The following is a 23,369-nucleotide window of genomic DNA, read 5'->3' as shown; positions in this document are numbered from 1 at the left end:
GCTGTACAGTCTGGAGAGAACAGTGACGTTATCAGATTATTTTAATTTATCATATAGCGAAAATATTGGCAGATCAGTATTATAGTTTATACAATTAAATAAGACCTAATTAAATAATTTTATTTGTATATTTAGTTTAATAACTTTTATTGTTATTTATAATTTTAGTGTCACCAACTGAGCAAGCCAAGCCAAAGGCGACCAAAGGAACCGAAACTCCCTCAGGGCATGATGGAGAAAAATAAACCTTGGGAGAAACCAGACTCAGTTCTCCTCTGGCCTATTAACACACAGTTTATGATTATTATTCTGGCAACCTTACTGGTCAGAAATCATATTAGATCAGAATATTCAACATTTCTGGGTATCATGCAAGAGACGGGTTTATTGAGGATGGCGCGTCGATTACACAAGAGTATATATATTTGAAAGATTGGAGTTATTGCGCCGGAGACGGGTTTATTGTAGAGTCATCCACTTAATCATGCATTAGATAACTAAATATATGAGGATCTTTTCTCTTCTAACTTCTTCATTTTGGCTCAATGTCTTATTTAAGGGTATAGGAGCGATTTCAGACACTGATCTGAAGTTTTTCCATTTTGTGTGCCATATACATCAGATGTTCAGCCAGGTCTGTGTGTTCCAGAAGTAAAATACTACTTCTAAGGGTAAAAAGGGCACGTTGAGCCCTACCTGCATGTGCCTGGCTCCATGTATGTACAGTAATTGCTGTACAGTTCTTGTCTTGGCGTTCTTCTTGCCGCCCGAGGTCTCGTCTTATTACTTGATTTGTATCCCTAGGACCAGTGTTGGGTAAGTTACTCTAAAAAAGTAATTAAGTTACTAATTACTCTTCAATAGTGTAATTAGATTACTGTAGAAATTACTCTCTCCTAAAAGTATTTAATAACTTATTTACTAATTACTTTCTAAATCCTATATCAACATTAACTAGTTAATGATTTAAGGATAAACATGAAACAGGCTCTTTTAATTGATTCAAATAAATATTAAAACTACATCAATTATTCTCATTAACTGGCCAAAGTATTACAAATGTGCGAATGACACTTAAAAACATGCATTTTCAAGGTATTTTTTTAAATGTTGATGTTAATTCCACTATTGTATTATCTATAATTGTTCAACAATCTATACACTGCAAAAAATGCTTTTCTTACTTAGTATTTTTGTCTTGTTTCTAGTCCAAACATCTAAAAATTCTTAAAACAAGAAGTATTTATTAGACAAGCAAAAGTAATTTTTCGTCTTCGTTTTGGAAAAAATAACTCAAAATGAAGAGTTTTTGCTTAAAATAAGATAAATAATCTTAAAACAACATTATTTTTCTTACCCCACTGGCAGATTATTTAGCTTATTTTAAGCAAAAACTCTCTTCATTTTGAGTTATTTTTCCCCAAAACAAGACAATAATTTTTACTTGTCTAGTAAATGTTTCTTAATGTAAGAATTTTTAGATATTTTGACGAGAAACAAGAAAAAAATACTAAGAAAAGCATTTTTTTTGCAGTGTACACAGTATTTAGTTTAGTTACATCAGGAGTAACTGCAATTAAATTACAGATTTTTTTTTTTAGTAATCCCTTACTTTACTTTTTCAAGGGAAAAGTCATTAAAATACAGTAACTAATTACTTAGTAACTAGTTACACCCAACACTGGTTAGTACAAGGTGTGGGAGTCTGAATATATTTTGGGTACTAAGCTCTAAAATACCTTCTGGTGACTCAAAACATTTCTTCATGAGACGAGTGCTCTCTGAAACAAATGTGCTGCAATGATATGTACAGTAATTGCCGTACAGTTCTTGTCTTGCCGCCTGAGGTCTCGTCTTATTACTTGATTTGTATCCCTTGATACCAGTTTTAGTAAATGCCACTTACACCACATGTGCTCTTTTTCAAGATTCCCTTTAGTAGGGAAGCATCCGTCGTGAACATAATTGTAAATGATTGCACAGTCTGTATAAATGGGATGAAAGTTGTCTGACCGCTTGGAGCTTGCAATCGCCCGCGCGGCGACCGAATGAGGAGAGGCGGCCCAGGGGTCGAGGTCTCTAAAGCCTCTCCATCGATCCCTTCATACAGCTGAGATTCAGATCGATAGATCCCCAAATCCACCTCGCCACGCTCCAAAAGACCACAGCCCATCTAATCACACGCTAAACCCCAACGCAGGGCTCTCTCTTTGTCCCTGTGTGTGTGTGTGTGTGTGTGTGTGTGTGTGTGTGTGTGTGTGTGTGTGTGTGTGTGTGTGTGTGTGTGTGTGTGTGTGTGTGTGTGTGTGTGTGACTGTAGGTGAAGTGAAAAGAGATAACTAGCTCTTTTGATAGAAATGGGTGGAGAGCACACATGAGGTTTTTAACACTTCCATTGAATTAAATGTTGCTGTTGAATTTTTGTCATATATTTAATACTCACAGGTTCAGATAAAGTGAAGCGCCACATGTTATTCAGCTGTAATCTTCTGCTTCTTTTAGCATAAAGTCATTTGGAAAACAATCAGTAGTTTATTTCACAGCTAGTTAGTCCGTCAATGCAGCGTTGATTCAAGTACTGCAACAATTTAATGCATGTTTGAAAGTTCAGCATAAAAGCAGGAAGTCTCGAGGCTTTTTCTTGCCTACTTTTGCAAGAGAACATTGTTTATCAGGTGGAAAAATAGTCTTGGGATTTGTTTTTCATGCAGCGCGCACTTTTTTCTTTTGTTTATCATCCGTTGTCGTTCACGCTGAGGCAAATAGCACAATAATCGGGCTCGCTTCTGTGCCGCTCTAAAAGCTGACTTATAATGAAACATAATTCATCTGTCATTGCTTGTTTTGTTAGTCTCAGGTGTGTGAATCTTTGTGAATTTTGCATTTAGTTTTAGATCATTTTAAAAATGATTGTTTTCTTTGCTTTTTGCGGACAGATGATGTTTTTTAAGTTGCTAAAAGAACATTTCACACTGATGTTTGCTAATAAGACATAACTCTAAAGTGTGATTGCTCTTTCTTTTTAAGTTATAACTTTAAAGCCTCCTGGAGTCAATCATTTTATCCCTTTAAACTCATCTTTAATCACCAAAATGACATTTAAAAGTTTTTTTTAAGTCTTGTATTGTACATAGTGTATAGCATATTTTATATACTTTTTAATACATATGCCAATATTTAAGGACGTTTAGAAAACGTTAGAAGTAAAAATGTGACATTTGTCAGTAATTCAGTCTCTGTTGTCCCGTTTCCACGCTGGATCTCGTGCCGGGGCTTGTTTCGTGTTCAGAGGAGTAACTTCTAACTTCAGACGCTGCCCTGAGTTTCACTTGTAGCCGAAATATGCGGAGACTGACTCCATAATCTGTCCATAAACAATCAGTGTACAGTTCTAAATATTTTTATATCATAAATACTTATATTCTGTATCCTAACCCTAACCTTAACCATTACATCTGACCCGAGATCTGGGTTACACAAAAACAACATTAAAAACTTTTATTTTGTTCTTTAAGTATTTGAGCTACAGCCAAAAAAACATATACCGTATCTGTAATAAATAAGAAAATTGAGCCTACACTTACAAAGGACATTCTTTATTAAATACTGTAGTCAGTAAAAAGTCCAGTACTACCATCTGATACCATATTGATTTATACACTATATTGCCATAAGTATTGGGCCGCCCCTCCAGATCCCTGAGTTCAGGTGTTCAAGCTCTTCATGGCCACAGGTGTATAAATCAAGCTCTAGGCATTCAGACGCTTCTACACACATTAGTGTAAGAATGGGTCGCTCTCAGGAGCTCAGTGAACTCAAGCGTGGGGCTGTGATAGGTTGACCCCTGTGCAATAAGTCCATTCCTGACATTTCCTCACTACTAAATAATCCACGCTCAACTGTTAGTGGGATTATAACAAAGTGGAAGCCACTGGGAACAACAGCAACTCAGCCATGAAGTGATAATCACAGAGCGGGGTCAGTGCATGCTGAGGGTCACAGTGCGCAGAAGTCCCCAACTTTCTACAGAGTCAACAGCTCCAGACCTCCAAACTTCTGTGGCCTTCAGATGAGCTCAAGAACAGTGTAGAGAGCTTCATGGAATGGGTTTCCATGGCCGAGCAGCTCATCCAAGCCTTACATCACCAAGAGCAATGCAAAGCGTGGGATGCAGTGGAGTAAAGCAGCCGCCACTGGACTCTAGAGCAGTGAGATGTGTTCTCTGAGCGACCAATCACGCTTCAGTCTGACAATCACATGGACGAGTCTAGGTTTGGCAGTTGTCAGGACAACGGGACTTGCCTGACTGCATTGTGCCACGTGTAAAGTTTGGTGGGGGGGGGGGGGGGGGTTATGGGGTGGGGTTGTATTTCAGGGGTTGGCCCCTTAGTTCCAGTGAAAGGAACTCTTAATGCTTCACCAAGACATTTTGGACAATTTCATACTCCCAACTTTGTGGGATCAGTTTGTGGACGGCCCCTTCCTGTCCCAGCATGACTGCGCTCCAGTGCTCAAAGCGTCGGTCCATAAAGACATGGATGAGGAGTTTGGTGTGGAGGAACTGGACTGGCCTGCACAGAGTCCTGAGCTCAACCCGATAGAACAGCTTTGGGATGAATTAGAGCGGAGACTGAGAGCCAGGCCTTCTCGTCCAACATCAGTGCCTGACCTCACAAATGAGCTTCTAGAAGAATGGGCAAAAATCCCCATAAACACACTCCTAAACCTTGAGGAAAGCCTTCCCAGAAGAGCTGAAGCTGTTAGATAGGGTGGGCCGACTCTATATTAAACCCTACGGATTAACAATGGGATGGCATTAAAGTTCATGTAAAGGCAGGTGTCCCAAAGCGTTTGGCAATATAGTGTGTATTATTAGTGTTTGGTAAAGATGGTTTGGTTTGAGAAATTTGACTGTGGTTGATTCTTCTTTTAGGGTAACTTTTAGGAACTGTTGGATTCATTTTTTAAACAGCTAAAAGTAGTAATAGCTGGTTCTCACTGGTGGATGGTGTAAAATGGTGGCATTCAAAGGAAAATCTGTTTTGACAGCCATTTGAGCAGCTGCCATATGTATGAATGTGTTCGCACTTGTATGACAGATAACAATTTTGTCTCCTCAGTTTTGCCAGACATTTTGAGCACAATCGCACTTTTCAATTGCAAATGATATCCCTGGGAAACGTTAACAGGCCATTTGCATGGCGAGTAATGTGTGTGTGCTCGCATGGCTCGTGGATGATCTGGTTGTGTGTTGGTCTGGTCGATGCATATGTGCATCAAATGGGCCTATAAGCGCATCTGTTACATCTGGAGTGACATACATCAACCTCTCTCTTCTCTCTCTCTCTCTCTCTCTCTCTCTCTCTCTCTCTCTCTCTCTCTCTCTCTCTCTCTCTCTCCTCTCTCTCTCTCTCTCTGTCTCTCTCTCTCTCTCTCTCTCTCTCTCTCTCTCTCTCTCTCTCTCTCTCTCTCTCTCTCTCTCTCTCTCTCTCTCTCTCTCTCTCTCTCTCTCTCTCAGCGTCCTTGACTAGATGCGTATCCTCTCTAAAAGGTTGCCTGTGATTTGGATGTTGTCTGCAGATTTTATGGACATCGCTGCGCTTTGATGGAAATGATTACGGGGTCGCAAATAACAGGGTTACGGCGGCGGCCGCTGATTGTTGATTGGCCGCTCTCAGGGCCGCTCTGGAGAGGGCCAGCGGCTCTTTGGCTCTCTCCTGGAAAAGCGCTCATTTAGAAACATTTTAAAATAAGTATAGAAAGAGGAGGAAATGTAGGACAAGACGCCCTGGAATAGTGAGGAGAGATCCGTTTAGCATGAAATGCATCTCTACTGATCTGTTTATTAGTGATGTTGGTTAAAGATGGCCTTGGGTGATTATGATAAACCAATTATAGGATTTAAAAAGAATATAGATAATAGCTTTAAACTCTCCTTTCACTGCTTCTCTGTTAGTACTTTTCCAAAACTATCTTTTCTTATTTTACCATCGCACACCTGTAAATAATAGATTGGTGCGTAGGACGAAGGATACCCAGATCCAAAAAATCTCAATAATCAAACAAAAGGAAATCCCGCACACTATAAATACTCGCAAAAATTAGACACTTTTTATTAGCAACGTTTCGGTCTCATGACCTTCATCAGGCAGATATATGTAAGGTTAATATGTAAATATGTAAATATGACTTAAGGTAAATATGTAAATATGTAAGGTAAATATATAAGGTAAATATAAGTAATATATGTAAGTAATATAGGTAAAATATGTAAATATAAAATGTAAATATAAATAAATGTAAATATAAGTATAAATATTAAGTATATTAAGGTATATTAAGTATACTTATATATTAAGTATATTAAGTATAAATATAAATAAATGTAAATATAAGTATTATAAGTAAAATATGTAAGGTAAATATGTAAATATGTAAGGTGATGAAGGTCATGAGACCGAAACGTTGCTAATGTTTAAATGTTAAATTTGCCAGAACTTCTGTGTTTTAGACTTATTACCTTTCTTTTTATTTTTTCAATAATTTTTTTCAATATTTTTTTATTGTGTAATAATAAATACTATTAAACTAATTTATTTTTAAAGATTTTTATTGTATTTATAAATATATATAATAGTTTATTAATCATTTAATAACCATAATACTTTTTATAATTCATGTTTTTTAGAATTGATTTTGATGAAAATAAGATTTGACAATTTGAACATCAGAAATGTTATTTTGTTTTTCAAACCAGTCAGTATTTGAGATATTAAATTTAAATATATATATTTAGTTTGTTTGTTTGTTTTGTTTTAAACAGTCAGTGTTATTTGACTGTAATGCCAGACTGACCATTTCTTTAACATTCAAACATTAATTTGATAGAATTTCTGTAAAAATGTAATCGTATTGTAATGATGATTGTGTGGTATAAGTTTACCAGAGTACACATGTACCTGCCACTCTAACTAATGCAGGGACTCACATTTAGGGCTAGTGATATGAACAAATCCATGACCCTAATTATTGTTCTATTTACATGAAAGACACGTTTTCTAAGCAATCAGACTTATGATTTCTGCCTGAGCCGGAAACTTGAGCCGTATCTAGAGACCAGAATATCATAGATACGTGTGTGGGCTCTTTTGACTTTTGATGTTTGTCTTTGCTCGTTAAAACACTCTTATAGAGATCAGTTTAAGCTTGTGTGTGTTCGTGTGTGTGTGTGTGTGTATGTGTATGTGTGTGTGTACTTGTTTATATTACACTGTGGGTATGTTTATATGTGTGTGTGTGTGTGTGTGTGTGTGTGTGTGTGTGTGTGTGTGTGTGTGTGTGTGTGTGTGTGTGTGCGTGTGCGTGTGTGTGTGCGTGTGCGCGTGTGCGTGTGTGTTGCAGTGAATCGTGCCGTTATCAGGCAGTGTGTCCACGCCGTGTTATGATTTTATCTGCTGCTAGACACAGACTCCTCAATGGAAGAATGTCAGAAAACAATAGTCAACCGTATTACCCACAATGCAACAGGACAGCCTTCCCTGGCCTTATCAGAGGATTGGAATATTCACGGAGCGATTGTGCTGCCTGCGGGTCCAACGATCTGATGGGCAATAGAAATGCAACAAAAGGAGAGAAATTAGAAGGAAATATGGTGTAAGTAAAACAGGTTATGAAGGAGAAAGGCGAAGAGATAGATAAAAGGATAATGATTTTAAATAATACGTTTAAATGAAGAATGACACAAAGATGACATGCATTATAATGCTGTTCCATTGCATACATAATATTTTAATGATAAAATCTATAGTGCCTTTCATACAAAAGCGTACGCAAGTAAAATAATTATATATATATATATATATTCTCCTACACTCCAGGGCCATTTTTTGGGATTTCTGCCTGGATTTGGCCGACCCAAATTGACAGTCTAGGTTCAAAATGTTGGTGTTATTTTACAGGAAACCCTTTAAAGTTATATAAAACACTGCTAAAAGTCATAAACATATAAGTATATGTTGTGTAAGCTGTATTAACCCCCAAAAAAGTAGACGCGTTTTGATTTTTTTTTTTCATAAATTAATTTTTGAAAGTGTGTAAGGCTCTGCGTGCTCTAGGACCCTGCAGACAGTTTGGGCTGCTTCCACTAAATTACAGAATAGTGGAAAAAAGAAGTTTGTCTGTGTCGTATGCCAGATTTATTCAAATTGGTCTGAAGGGATGACCCCCCCCCCCCCCCTCCACCACCATATACAGTGATATAAATGCAATATCCCAGTGTCATTCAATTAATGATACATGCTGGAAACAGCCCAAAGTGTCTGCAGGGTCCTAGAGCACACAGGGCCTGAGTTATACACTTTCAAAATTTAATTTATATTAAAAAAATCTAAAAGCTCCTAATTTTTTTTTTTTTTTTTGGGGGGGGGGGGGGTTATAACAGCTTAGACAACATATACTTACATGCATATCACTTTTAGCAGTGTTTTATGTAACTTTGAAGGGTTTCCTGTAAAATGACACATTTTGAACCTAGACCACTGCATGTGGACCACTGGAAATTGCACCAGAGTAATTTAGTGTAAATACATTACTTTGTGTAAAACAAATGCCAAAGTGATGCATATTTCCAGAAAGTAGAGACTCTACGCTTTCAAATGGAGCCACATATGAGCCCAGAGCTCCTCCACAGACATTTAAAATGGAAAGTAAATACATGACGATGTCCTTTCCGTACAGGGTCCACGGAGTTTAAGAGGATATATGTGATCTATATATATATATATCCTATGTATGCAACTTGCTACAAATTAAGCATGGATGAATGGATGGATGGATAGATGGATGGATGGACCTTCAGGCCCATCTGGGCAAGCCTTGGTGACGTTGTGGGTGGTGTGAGTTAGCCTGGCTCTGCCAACGTACTTCTGCTCAATTTTCCCTTTCCTTCTGTAAGTACTGTGTAATAATGAAATGTACGAGAGTCTGGTAGGAGCAGGCTGGGTGTGAGTACCACCGGCCCTCAGAGTTTCAAGTCTCTACGACTTACGGTTTGGTCTGCCCGATCACTTTTAGGAGAGAATGCTGATCCTTAAATGTGAACAATTACAACAGGGTTTCAGTTCACATCGTCTCTTGAAGTGTAAACTCAGCCAGTCAGGTTTCCAGTTTTGTTGGCAATATGACATTAAGCTTAAGATAGAGGGCTTACAAAGAGATGAACAGTTCAATCTTAGCGGTTTAGTGCGTTCACATCTGCGTCTGTCTTAACTGAGATGTTTAATGAGTAAATGTGAGTTTGATATAAAGTCAAACTCTGCTCTCATGTGTTTTTCTGCCTTTCTGTCACTTTGTCTCTCTTTTAAACGCCACCACAACAATCACAGACACTAGAGACGAGCAGTCTGTCTGTCAGAATAAAGCGTGTGATGTATTGATATATTCAGGAAATGTAGAAAAACAACTGCATGTTAAACTTTGAACACAACACAAGTTTTTCTGCCAAGAATGTGGCATTTCATGACAGTCAGACGCTGTAATATTCAACCAATAATTCTGGCTCTGTACCAAGTGTGGATCTCTACTGTGGATCATTTGTCAGCCCGTGTGTGTGTGTGTGTGTGTGTGTGTGCGTGTGCGTGTGCGTGTTTGACAGCCTTTTAAACTCCACACAATGACCAAGATTATATATATATAATCATTTCTGTATAATGATAATGCACTTTACATGTCACGTAGGGGTGTATCGGTTCACAAAATTCACGGTTCGGTTCGATACGACACACTGGTGTCACGGTACGGTTCGGTACGTTTTAGATAAATTACCTTTTTTTTCTTTTTAACTAACAAAGTATGATTTTTTGTTGTTGATTTTTTTACATTGAACAAAGATGGAGCTATACTTTATCCCTCTTCTATGTAGTTACAGAAATAGACATTAGCTCTTTACAATAGCTCTCTCCACACTTTTTTCACACACTACTGCTTCTGTCATCCCTTTGGCCAAATCCTCACTTGTGTGACTCTCAAGGGGGTGTGTCTGAAGAACGTGGCTGTTCAGCTCCCATTCATAATGTAATGTGCCGTTACATTCAGGTAGCTTTGTGTAGCCCTTGACGTCCAGCCGTCTGTTGTCAGAGCAACCGCTGTTGCTTTGGCCAATTGGTTCTCTATTTGGGCTTTTGTTTTTTAGTAGAAAGCAGGAATTACTGGATAAAATGGGCTCGTGAAGGAACATTGTAACGGGGCTCCATTACTTTAAGCACCTTCTTAAAACTCTGTCTGCAGTGCGTATGCGGTGCGTTTTGCGCTGCGTATGCGGTGCATGCCCTGTTGTCGTTTCACATATGTTGCGTTTTCAGTCCGTAACCGTTAACATAGGTACAGAAAACATACACACCGCATAGGCTACGCACTGCAGACGGCGTTTGTGTGAAACGGGCGTAAGGTCTCATATCCGCGGATATAAATATCTTGCCATTTGAATAAGTTGGACAAGTCTGTCTAAATGCTGCGGGGATAGTTTGTGGCTGTTTCTTCTTTTTATCGTCTTGTTGTCGGCGTACATGAGTTGATTGACATGACATGAATTATTCCCGCTGCTGTACCATCATGTAGCAAATGCGACATACCGTTGTTTTTTAATCCATCACTCTTGCCAACACCATCATAGCTTACAGAGAATCCAAAGTTCACCAACACACCAGACCTGTTGGTTATTGGAGGATCTTCTATTTCTGGTCTGTTGAACGCAATAGCCATTTTGCAATGAGCATTCAGTGTGTACTGAGTAAGCGAGCACCTGACTGAGCAGTCAAAAAAATATTTTTTGTCAAAGTTTTTAGTTTTTTTCTCTTAGTCAGGGGCATTGCCTGTTACGTCGTTTTGGGTATTGGCTTCCTTGTTGAACGCATAATATTATATTTTACATACTTTTTTATTTTCCAAATCTAATTAATTAGACCAAGAACCGTTCGGTACATAATGCGTAGCCTACCGCGTACCGAACCAAAAGCCTCGTACCGAACGGTTCAATACGAATACGCGTATCGTTACACCCCTAATGTCACGGGATGATTTGTGTTCATGTTTCATGTTCATGTTTTTGAGTTTATCATGTTTCTTAGTTTGCTTTGTTCACTGCCATGCACTTCCTGGTCTTGTCATGTGATCCCTTGTCTTGTGTTCTGTTGTCATGTCATTGGTTTATTGGTTTATCATTGTTCACAGGTGTCCTTGTCTTATCATTAGCCCATGTGTATTTAAGCCCCCATGTTTGTTTTGGTCTGATATTGAACATGTAACCTAGCCTAGAAGTCTAGACGCACCCTAGCGGCAGCAAATCTAATCTACCGCGAGTGTCGTCTAGCAACTCTCAATACCCTTCTGAGCTGTAATCGCCTAACTCTGGTCGGGCCAATCACATCGTGTATAGAGTCGGTGGGCGGGGCCATAATGACGACGGCCGAGTTGTGTTTGCGTGCTTCTAGTAAACACAGAAACTGGCGAACGGCGGTCTTTCGAATCAGCTTTGACCGCGACTCTGGAAGACTTGGAGTTAAGCTTTTCTCTGAGAAAAGAACAAAGAACGGCACTGAAGTCATTCTTAAAAAGGGAAGATGTGTTCGGAGTTTAGCCGACCGGATACGGCGAATGTTTAATCTGTCAGCGAGCTCCGCTTCACCTTCGTTGCTCTGGTTGGTTGTAGCGCTATCCTATCGCGTGCAGAGGGAGTTTGAAAGACGACCGTTTATCCGCCGCTCGGATTGAGCCGTCAATGGTGAGTTTCCAGACCAAACATCTTGATGTGGCTCTGGCTTGTCAGGCTACGTGTAACACGCTTGTTGGTAAGTTTTGTCTCAAGTCAAGTCTTTATGTTTTGGATTTTGATTTATTTTAAGATTTAGTAGATTTTTCTTTGTAATATTTCATAAATGTAACTTGCTCCGCCTCTGAAATTACTTTCCTTTTCAGATGACATAGCAAATCCCTTTTATTTTTCAACCGGCTTCCACCGTCCAATCAGTCTGAGGTTAATATTGAAGTTTTACTGAAAGTTCATAATGCATTTCCGAACACATGGAAGCAACAATAGTATTAATTCTTGCTTCGCCAAGAAACTTTTGCAATCCAAAATTCAGTCAATTTGTGATGGACAATTTCAAATCCCACCCATTTCGTTGTTCTGTGAATATCCATCAGAACCATAAATAAATGGGTTGCCCACTGTGCTATGCGTACTTTAAAGATCAGATCGTGGTGTGTGTGTGTGTGTGTGTGTGTGTGTGTGTGTGTGTGTGTGTGTGTGTGTGTGTGTGTGTGTGTGTGTGTGTGTGTGTGTACTGTAATTATAAACTAATTAGTGCATGTCTGGAGGAGATACTGGCTCCGTTCTAAGCTGTCTTCATGGATAACACAGAGATCGTTTGTAATTTAAATGTCAAAGTGTCTGAGAGCATCATGAAAGGCTCGTGTGAATGTGTGTGGATGAGATGATGAAACGAGTACAGCCACATTCAAAAGAGCGTTTAAAAGATGTTCATTTGAGTCGATGTGTATTAATTGATACTGAGTAGGTATTAATTGATAAATATAGCAGCTTGTAATTTGTGGGTTGTTGCAGGTGCCAAATCATTTGCGTGTAACGTTTGCAACGGAGAACTAGTGTACTCTACATTAAGTAGAAGCAGGCAGCGGCGCCGCTAAAGTTAGGACGATTCTAAGGGCCCACACACTTTTGGGGCCTGCAGAGATATTTTTAGTCATTTTAAAGTCGTAGGTCTGTTTTATTAACCTATATTAATCCAATAACCATTTAATCATCAAAATAATTGACCTATTACTCGAGTACCAAAATAATCGTTCGTGACAGCACTAATTTTGAAGGAGCTTTTGTTTACATATTTTTTTAGTTTTCATGTTAAATTTATTTGAATGTGGTGCTTTTTCTCATTTTATTTAGTTTATATATATATTGCTATTTTGGTTTTATTCATTTTTATTTCAGGTTTAGTTTTTATTTATGTCCAGTTAATAAGCTTAAACTTTTTTTGTTTTGTTTAATGGCAAGGCAACATTTCTAATTGAACTATTTATATTTTATTTCAGCGTTATTTTAATGAACAGAAATGTTTTAATAGTTCTAGTTGATGATAATAACCCTGGTCTGATAAAATAATGACACTTCCTGAGAAAAAGATCGTCACGGGATGAGTTTTACTACAAATAATAAACATTTGAGCAAATGCAGTAAGGAGAATTAGTATTATAATATACTATTGTGAACAGTACAAGTGTCTTAACACATCTCCCCCTGCTGGTAGAAAACATAACTTGAACCCGTTTATGAAAGTAAATTCTGTCATTGTGTTTTCAAACCTGAATGATTTTCTTTCTTCTGTCTGAGCTGCTATTTCTTATAATGTCTCATTTCCAAATATTGGGCCAAGGTATTCTTCAGCTCGTCACCTTTAACAAAAGCACGTTATGTTTCTGACAGGAACAACAAGAGGGCGAATGAGTGCGAATTTTTACATCTGTATGACCCGCCTGTCGATTCAGGCAGCGAGTCAAATGACAAGAAGGTGAAATAAGAGCGAGTGCTTCCTGAAAGGACAAATCAGCGTTATTATGGCTGTAGAACAAAGATGGCTGTTTCTATAGCAACAGCAGAGAAGCTGACCGCCAGTAGCCTGACTGAGGAGCGCTGAACGAACGGAGACAGTGTTGAGATTTGATAATTGTTTTATTGACTGTTGTCATTCTGCTTCATTTTAGACTTACACGCAGCCAAACACTTTGGCAGGACAAGCGCACACACTGAAAATGTGTTGAGTTAATTCAAATGAGTTAATCCAACACAATTCTTGAACATTTTGACTCAATTTCATTGTGTGCCATCATGAGTAAAATGCAGGCTTTTTTTAGGCCTTAACACATTAGGATCATCCACTCATGCAGTCTTTAATTTAATACTGTAAATGATAGTTTGTTTCTGTGTTTGGCGTGTAGATGCCAGAACACACTGTAAATATATACCTCGGTTTTTAAACACGATTTTTCGGTTCGGTTCGTTTTTTTTAGTTTTCTATTCTTAGGCAACAGGAACAGAAAAAGTTAAGGAGAAAATGTTTTTATTGCAATACTCTTTCTTTCTTTTACTTAAAAGACTTGAAAACCCTTACTTAAACTTGAAATTTTACTTAAAAACACTTGTACACATTCCCAGTGTATTGTATAATATAAAATACATATATATAAAGATTTACAGTGGCACCTCAGAGATGTGCAGAAGCCATTTAAGTATGAATTTGAATGAATAAATGTAGGCTAAAATTAAAACTACATATCCTTCAATATACAACATTGATTAAAAGCTACTGTATAAAAGGTGTGTTTTTTATTAACATCATTTTAGAGGTGAACTGTCCCTTTAAGGACTAGTCTGCTGCTGTCAATTGAAGAACTGCTCACATCTCATATATAGACGCGCGCGTTTTTACTTTGACTTTAGACATAACCGACTGTGTTTATATGTTAACCTTGTTTATTACACGGCTCTGTGAAATACTTGATTCTGATTGGTCAATCGCGCATTCCAGCGGTATGTTATTTCCAGATAACACCCGCTCATCCGGGTACTGCGAGTTATCTTGACCGGTTCTACTTCTGTGCTTAACGCTGGCGCCATCTTGTGGCTTAAACAGCCGTGGGTTACAATGAAAGACTTCAAGGCGGGTTTCCTTTATAAAGTTTTAAATATGGATATTTTTCTTACACAAACGCATCGATTGGAATCAGAAGGCTCTATTAACCCATCGGAGTCGTGTGGAGCGCGTTATTTGACGGACAGCTGCATTTTTTATGGACTTCAAAAACAGCTCCAACTACTGCTGGGATTAACGTTAGCCTGGACTTTTTAAATATAACTCAGATTGTATTTGTCTGACAGAAGAATGTCATAAACACCTATAATGACTTGAGGGAGAGTAAATCATAGGCTTGGTTTCATTTTTGGGTGAACTAACCCTTTCAGCATTCATTTTAACATTTAGCAGCAATAGATAAAGGCTTAAAGCAGTACGGAACTGTTTTTCTTCGCGGAAGCTTTGCGTAAGAGCTAATACAATATTTAATCTCAAGACAATATTTTGTGTCTAATTTATTTGAGACTAGTAGCCGTGTAATAAGCGGGATAATGTCCACCCAGCCGGTTGTTATCGCAGAATAAACCCCTTCAGAGTGACGCTCCGCTTCGCCTCGGGGTCCTGATCACTCTGAAGGGGTTTATTCTGCGATAACAACCGGCTGGGTGGACATTATCCCTTACGTGTGTTTGACAGACGTTAAGTGCGCACTCTCAATGCAAAACAGTGCATAGCACGCAAATGAAATGTTTAACCGGCCAGGCTTTAAAACGTGACCAACACCCCTTAACTTTGGTGCATATGATTAGATATTTGCTCAAATCAGCGCGTAGACTCACAGGCACACTCAAAAAGAGCCGAAATAAACTGAGAGAAATGGAAATAATTAATTAAATCCAAAACCAGAAAAAACGCAATTCACCAGCGCATACCATGAATGCCGTACCGAACGGTTCAATATTATATTGAGTATTGTGGCATCAGCCTCTATCAGGATGGAGTGAGTTGAACCAGAGTTGAGATGAGAAACAGACCGGTCCTAACAGATGGGCCCTGGAGCCTGAGGGACTCGAGTATCCCGGGAAAACACACTGTATGCACATATATGAGAGAATCCTCATTCACATTCTGCTGACTCGTTTTTTCACTTATGTTTGGAAATTTGATCTAATTTAGCATTCAGGATGGAATCGATTTCTGGTGCGAATATTGAGGGGGACCTCCAAAAATATAGCCCTTATCCGTTCTTCGACGCCGTTTTGCTATTCTTTGAAACGATTATTTTTGGCCTTTAAGCCTTCTTTAGCCGTCAGAAGTCAGAAGCTATCATTAGTCTTTAGTTACTAACCTGGACACCACTCGCGGCTATTGACTGACCACAAACAGGAAATAAATTATAACAAGTAAAATATTACTGAAAATTCATCAGTAAAGCCTTATACTACTGCGTTACTGCAAAAAGTAAGAAGTTACTGTAATGTATTACTTTTGTAACGCGTTACTCCCAACACTGATAATAAATGCCATGGTCTGTTTATCTCAGGTCTGTATTATAGTTTAAAGCAGCATTGTGACTTTTGGCACTTTAGCGGTTAATAAATGAACAACATTGTAGCTGAAGCTGCTTCTCTCTGTTTATGACGAGTCTGGCAGGGACTGTGCTCCTCCGCGGCGGGGCGACCCCAATGTCAACACTGCAGTGATTCAGGATAAAACAAACACACACTTTGGAAAATGGATACATGATGTACTCGCTCATTATATAGCCTACATTAAGTAGCTTTAATATAAAAAGTGTATTGAATATTGAAGCGTAAAGTAGATACGAGCTAGCTGACATCTTGCCAGTGTGGTCATGCCCAGATAACAGAAAATGGGCAAAGAGGCGGGATGTGGGCGGAGCTTAGGTTCGCTATAATTAACAGACAGCAGACAAACAGCTATCCACCTGTCACTCACAATGGCCACGCTCTTAATTTTGCAGAACTTTAAGGGTTTATATAATGTAAGCAAATGAGTTATAAAAAGATTCACCCTCCTCAAAGCTGTCATGAAGGGCAACATTAACCGTATAGACCAAAACCACAATTTGTATCAGGCTGTAAACATGTTTCATTCTCCTGTGAAGTTGGACATTTTAACATGAGCTCAATGAGATTCTGCTCCTTCTGGAGCCGGTCTCTAGTGGCCAGTCGAGGAATTACAGTTTAAGTCACTTCCGTATTGGCTTCAAGAGAAGCTGGGTGAGGTGACGCTTGATAAAAATACATTATAGCAAATAAGTTTCTATCTGGGGAGTTTTTTTCGAGGAGCCAAGGGAGAAGAGAGAGGCAGTGCCTCCTCAAAAAAATAAATAAAATATGATGAGAAAATAAACAATATCACAAAAGTAAAACAAAATGTGACATTAAAAAGTGTAACTGTCACTTGTTTTTATAAAGTAAAAGCGACACCTGCGGGTGAAGTTATAACAGGGCGCCGCGCCTTTCTTGCCTCCCCTGAGCCCATTGACTTTTAACAGAACCTCCAAAGTGTGTGCTGGGTTTAGTGCGGATAATTGAGAATGAATGGGTGAAAGTCATGTGAGATGGCTCCATCGCTCTATAATTGTTTATTTTTGGATTGGCTTGTGCGATAAATCCCGCCTCGTTTTCGTGCGCGCTCTGGAATGGGCCTGAATAAAGATAAAAAAGCACATAAAGCCAACTTAAGTTTGATTCCACTACTTATTGCGCTTAAACAGTCAAACACACACAAAGTAATGTCAAAATGCCGGTCTGGGCGAGTATTCACGTAAACACAGTCAGCTCTGTTTTATGTGAATGTGAACAGTTGAGAAAGAAAACACATGTGTAACAGTATAATGGATCTGTGTGTCAGCTCTTAAAGTGACAGCAGCCTAATATTCCTGCTGACAAATGATGAGATCATTTTAAAAAATAATTTTTGCCACTTTTCCCCAATGGTATCAAAATTGTGGCCAGTGAAAATACTGAGTGGCTAGTAACTCTGGAATAGCCACGGCGGCTGGTTAGCAAAAACCTTGATTATGTTCAATCAATCAACTTTATTTATATAGCGCTTTTACAATCACGATTGTGTCAAAGCAGCTTCACAGTGTCAAACAGGATAATACTGCAACAAAATTAGATTTGGCTGTACAGTTGTACTGGAGAAAACAGTGACGTTATCAGCTTATTTTAATTTATCATATAGCGACAATGTTGGCAGATCAGTATTATAGTTTATAGAATTAAATCAAACCCAATTCATAAATTTTATTTGTATAATTAGTTGAATAACTTTAATCATAGTTTTAGTGTCCCCAACTGAGCAAGCCAAGCCAAAGGCGACAGTGGCAAGGAACCAAAACTCCATCAGGGCATGATGGAGAAAAATAAACCTTGGGAGAAACCAGACTCAGTCGGGGTGCCAGTTCTCCTCTGGCCTATTAACACACCGTGTATGATTATTATTCTGGCAACCTTACAGGTCAGAAATCATATTAGATTGGAATATTCAAAATTTCAGGGTATCACGGAAGAGACAGATTTACATTTACATTTATGCATTTGGCAGACGCTTTTATCCAAAGCGACTTACATTGCATTCAAGGTACACATTTTACATTATTGTCAGTTCTTGCTTTCCCTGGGAATTGAACCCATGACCTTGGCGTTGCTAGCGCCGTGCTCTACTGGTTGAGCTACAGGAAAGCCTAGACATGACCAACGATTTATTTAGGATGGGGCCTAGACATGACCAACGATTTATTTAGGATGGGGCGTCGATTACACAAGAGTATGAATGCATAAAAGATCGGAGTTATTGCGCCGGAGACGGGTTTTGAGCATGTCGTGCCGGTGAGGCAAATTCGGAGGAGACACCATTTGACACGGCTCAGCAGACACTCCAGGATGAGCTGGTCATGTCCAGGCAGGTCCACCATCCGATCCGGACAGGGCCCAGATCCGGGATAAACCTCGGGATAAACAGAGAGACTAACATTAGCGTAGATGCCACTCTTTTTATGATGTAACGAGTACATCAGGTGTTATGGGAAGTGTTCCGGGTTCCGGCTGACCTAGTTAATGCAGCCTAACAATCAGTCATGTTATAGAATATAATTAATAAAATACAATTTAATAATTTTCTTTAAAAAGACGATCACACCGGCCAGTAGTTTAAAAGTAAAGCTTCATGTTTTGTATTGAGTATAAAACACATTCATTATAGCACATCTTTTAAAAACATTTTCCAAACAGTGTAATTGTCATTAAAATAATATCAGTCCAATTCAATTCATATTTTTTCTTTATATTTAGGGTGTGAAATATGATGGTAACTCCATGATACAAAGATATTATATGAATGGATATCATGTTTATCACACAGGGTACAGTTGAGCGATGTCAAAAGTGTGCCAATGGCTAACCCTTGTTTTGATCGTAGTATGAGAGCCTTTTACTGCACTGTAAAAAATAAAAACGGAAAATATTCTGGTAATTTTCTGCCAGTAAATTATCCAGAATTTTTAGGGAAATTAAAATTACCCGTTAACCCTTAAAACACAAACTAATGCAATGTTTAATTCAAAATACAGGTAAAACACCTGTAAAAAAAACCAGCAGCCATATCACCCTGTAGCCCAAGACTGGTTTCCCACTGAAGCTAAGCAGGGCTGAGCCTGGTCAGTACCTGGATGGGAGACCAACTGGGAAAACCAGGAGCTGCTGGTGGAGGTGTTAGTGAGGCCAGCAGGGGGCGCTCACCATGTGGTGTGTGTGGGTCCTAATGCCCCAGTATAGTGATGGGGACACTGTACTGACAAAGAGCACCGTCTTTCGGATGAGACGTTAAACCGAGGTCCTGACTCTCTGTGGTCATTAAAAATCCCAGGATGTCCTTCGATAAATTTGCCCATTGGCCCCTGTCCTTCATGGCCTCCTAATAATCCCCCTCTCCTGATTGGCCTAATCACTCTGTCTCCTCTCCACCAATCAGCTGGTGTGTGGTGAACGTTCTGGCGCAATATGGCTGCCGTCGCATCATCCAGGTCTCTGCTCTGTTATTAGTGTTTGGTGCTTGAACGTGAGGTTAGTGTGTTAGTACAGGTGTGTGAGAGTGGGCGTCTTGTGCTGATCTGCTACACAACTGTAAGATCACAGTTCACATGTTTACAGTCCACACCCACACACACACACACACACACACTGCAGCCCACTGGCTCACTAGAGACGCCCACACTGCGCCAGAGGGATTGTCTTTGCTGAGAACTTCTATTTATAGTCCACAGCCGTCCATCCTCTCCTCTCTCCTCCATCGGTCGCTTCAGCTCTTATTTTTCCATCCCTCTCTGTCTTCTTCTCTCTCTCCTCATCCTTCTCTTTCTCTGTCGTCTTTATCCCTCCTTTAAACCCCTCAGAGAGCGACTGACCTTTGCACCGCTTGAGGGTCATCCCACAAACTGTGTGGCTTATTAACATGCTCAAATAATGCATTCAACGTCGTGTTGTTATAGACATTGTCAGCGTACATTCAGTATACTGTTTTGTATTTGTATTCACTTTTTCCTCGTCTTATTTTCATGCAGATTTTTTGGCCGGTCATGCAGTTATGCAGTTTATTAAATAAAATATTTTTGCTAGACTTTCTCCAGTCTGGATCTAATTCAGTGTGTGGTTAGCAGTTCCTGTGTTTGTCGGCACTGACTTCTTTGGTTTATTAGGCTGCTGTCACTTTAAGAAGATGATGCGGATCTGACGCTGTCACGCGCATCTCATTTCCTCACAACTCTGAAGTTCATTTAAGCGTAACTGAACTTGTTTAAGATGCTCTTATGAGGATATGAGACAAAATGGCATTTTGGCAAAATTCTGTGTTTTATTGTTCGCTCAAGTGTGAAAGAGAATGCGATACTGGTGCGCGTCTGTGTGTGTGTGTGTGTGTGTGTGTGTGTGTGTGTGTGTGTGTGTGTGTGTGTGTGTGTGTCACAGTCAGGACATTTGCAGACAGTGCGTTCTGTTCTGTCTTTCTGCGTGTGTGTGTGTGTGTGTGTCATAGTCAGGACATTCACAGACAGCGCGTTCTCTTCTGTCTTTGTGTGTGTGTGTGTGTGTGTGTGTGTGTGTGTGTGTCACAGTCAGGACATTCACAGACAGCGCGTTCTCTTCTGTCTTTGTGTGTGTGTGTGTGTGTGTGTGTGTGTCATAGTCAGGACATTCACAGACAGCGCGTTCTCTTCTGTCTTTGTGTGTGTGTGTGTGTGTGTGTGTGTGTGTGTGTGTGTGTGTGTGTGTGTGTGTGTGTGTGTGTGTGTGTGTGTGTGTGTGTGTGTGTGTGTGTGTGTGTGTGTGTGTGTGTGTTTGTGTGTGTGTGTGTGTGTGTGTGTGTGTGTGTGTGTGTGGGTGGGTGTGTGTCATAGTCAGGACATTCACAGTCAGTGCATTCTCTTCTGTCTTTGTGTGTGTGTGTGTGTGTGTGTGTGTGTGTGTGTGTGTGTGTGTGTGTGTGTGTGTGTGTGTGTGTGTGTGTGTGTGTCATAGTCAGGACATTCACAGTCAGTGCGTTCTCTTTTGTCTTATGTTTGAATGGTTTTAAAGCATTCGCACGAATAAGAGCGTGATCATATAATGTAACTCTAGCCAAAAGGATCCTGCCTTAATTACGTTAAATATTTTTTACGTGTTAAACTGAAAAAAAAAATTATTGCATGCCTTAACGCGCTAATTTTGAGGGTATTCTTGGGGAAGGAAGCTTTAGACTGCGCTTTTAGACCCAGAGGGCCCAGAAGAGCGAGTCTGAGAGGGCTGGAGACTGGAGGTCATCTCTCACGATTGACTGGCTTTCTGATTTTAAGGAAGGGAACTTTCTCTCACTCTATTTCTGTCTCTATCTGTTGATCTCCCACTCCCAACAGTGTCCTGGGAGAACACTGCTGTGAGAGTGTGTGTGTGTGTGTGTGTGTATGTGCCGACATGCTTGTGTGAGTGGCAGGGTTGTGTAGATTTGTCAGCGTTTTTGACCGCTGCCTTGTGAGCAGCTCAGAGGCTGTTGTTGTCACTGTGGTGTTGGCGTCGGGTTTGTTTGGATTGGCACTGTAGAGAGAGACGGGAATAGAACTGGCATGGGTAGAGAACGAGAGAGAGAGAGAGAGAGAGAGAGAGAGAGAGAGAGAGAGAGAGAGAGAGAGAGAGAGAGAGAGAGAGAGAGAGAGATGCTATTTTGGAATAGCATACTAACATACTAGTCATATTTGTCTTTATGCATTGAATACCTTGAAAACTAAATCTCCAGTAGCAATGCACTGATATGAAAATGTTGGCCGATAACCGATAATTCTTTATATTTGAAAACTATATATAATTGATATACTGGCCAATAAATCGAAATAGAAATTTGTATATCATCTTTGATAGCCTGATTACAAAATCAAAAGTCTTACCATTTAAATACCTATCCCAAACACACATTTATAAATCAGAAGACATTAAGCTATAATTAATGTAAAGAATATTAATGTAATTCATGTAAAATGACCATATTTATTTCTGGGACAATAACTGCAGTCACTAAACTATTCAACAAGCAGTTATTGTTTGGATACTTGATACTACTTGACACATTTAGCATGCATACTTTTTTCACTTATTAAAAAATAATATGCAGTATGTGGTATACTGTGTGCATTATCCAATATGTTAGACTATACGGTCAGACACATGCAAGTGTGACATACTTGTACCGGTATATATATAACATTTGACCAAAATCAAGCTCAAAATGGAGTTATAAGCTTTTTGACCAATTTCTGAGAATTTTAAATTGTATTGTTTAAATCAACTTTACTGTAGTTGATGATAAAAATCAATGCTCATATTCTAATAATTATGTAAGATATATAACATGCACATTATCATGCAGATTATTTTGTGTATTCCAAGCATATAAAATAAGAGGAACGCAGTGAAATCCCTCCAGTTTTACCCTTGATATCGCGTCCCCTGTGTGAACGAGAGGAGAGAGGGAGGAGATCAGAAACAGACCCCGTGAGACATCAGACCGCAGGGGCTCGCAGTGTGTGAGCGCTGGCATCTTAAGCAGTGGAACAGTCCTACGCAACCATCAGTCATATACTGAGAGACACAACGGCACGCTGATGCTTATCCATTCAGATCACAGCCCCACACTCGCATTTACTCTACATTTGGATGGTTTTGTACTCTAAAATATGTCAATTATGTCCGGGTTGTTTCTAGGGAACATCCTTTGGTCTATTTCAGCTTGTTCCGTCATGGATGTTTCTCATATTTTGGAAGAATTTCAAGCACAACACTTAATAGTGTTTCGTTTCCAATATCAGTCATGATGATGATGATTGTGTGTGTGTGTGTGTGTGTGTGTGTGTGTGTGTTGTGGCCTGGTAAACCCTACGTTATGGGGACAAAATGTCTCCACGAACATGGCAATATCCTTATCCTTGAGGAACAATCCATGAGAAAAGCATCTTGTTTTTGAACTTTTGAAAATGTAAAAATGACAGAATGTTTCCTGTGATGGGTAGGTTTAGGGGCAGGGGCAGGGGCAGGGGCAGGGGCAGGGGCAGGGGCAGGGGCAGGGGCAGGGGCTGTGTGTGTGTGTGTGTGTGTGTGTGTGTGTGTGTGTGTGTGTGTGTGTGTGTGTGTGTGTGTGTGTGTGTGTGTGTGTGTGTGTGTGTGTGTGTGTGTG

The 23,369-nt window shown here is 39.5% G+C and overlaps 1 protein-coding gene and 1 pseudogene across 2 annotated transcripts in view; both read left to right on the top strand.

The window, feature by feature from the left end:
* The window catches only part of cacna2d2a (calcium channel, voltage-dependent, alpha 2/delta subunit 2a), a 320,181-nt gene that overhangs the window by 172,192 nt on the left and 124,620 nt on the right, over nucleotides 1-23,369 (top strand). The window lies entirely within an intron of this gene.
* Nucleotides 19,266-19,381, top strand: LOC137094674 (5S ribosomal RNA; annotated as a pseudogene).

The sequence above is a fragment of the Pseudorasbora parva genome, chromosome 12 (genome assembly GCF_024679245.1).
Source record: "Pseudorasbora parva isolate DD20220531a chromosome 12, ASM2467924v1, whole genome shotgun sequence".
In the NCBI taxonomy this organism is placed as follows: domain Eukaryota; kingdom Metazoa; phylum Chordata; class Actinopteri; order Cypriniformes; family Gobionidae; genus Pseudorasbora; species Pseudorasbora parva.
This window is presented reverse-complemented; position numbering and strand designations above follow the sequence as displayed.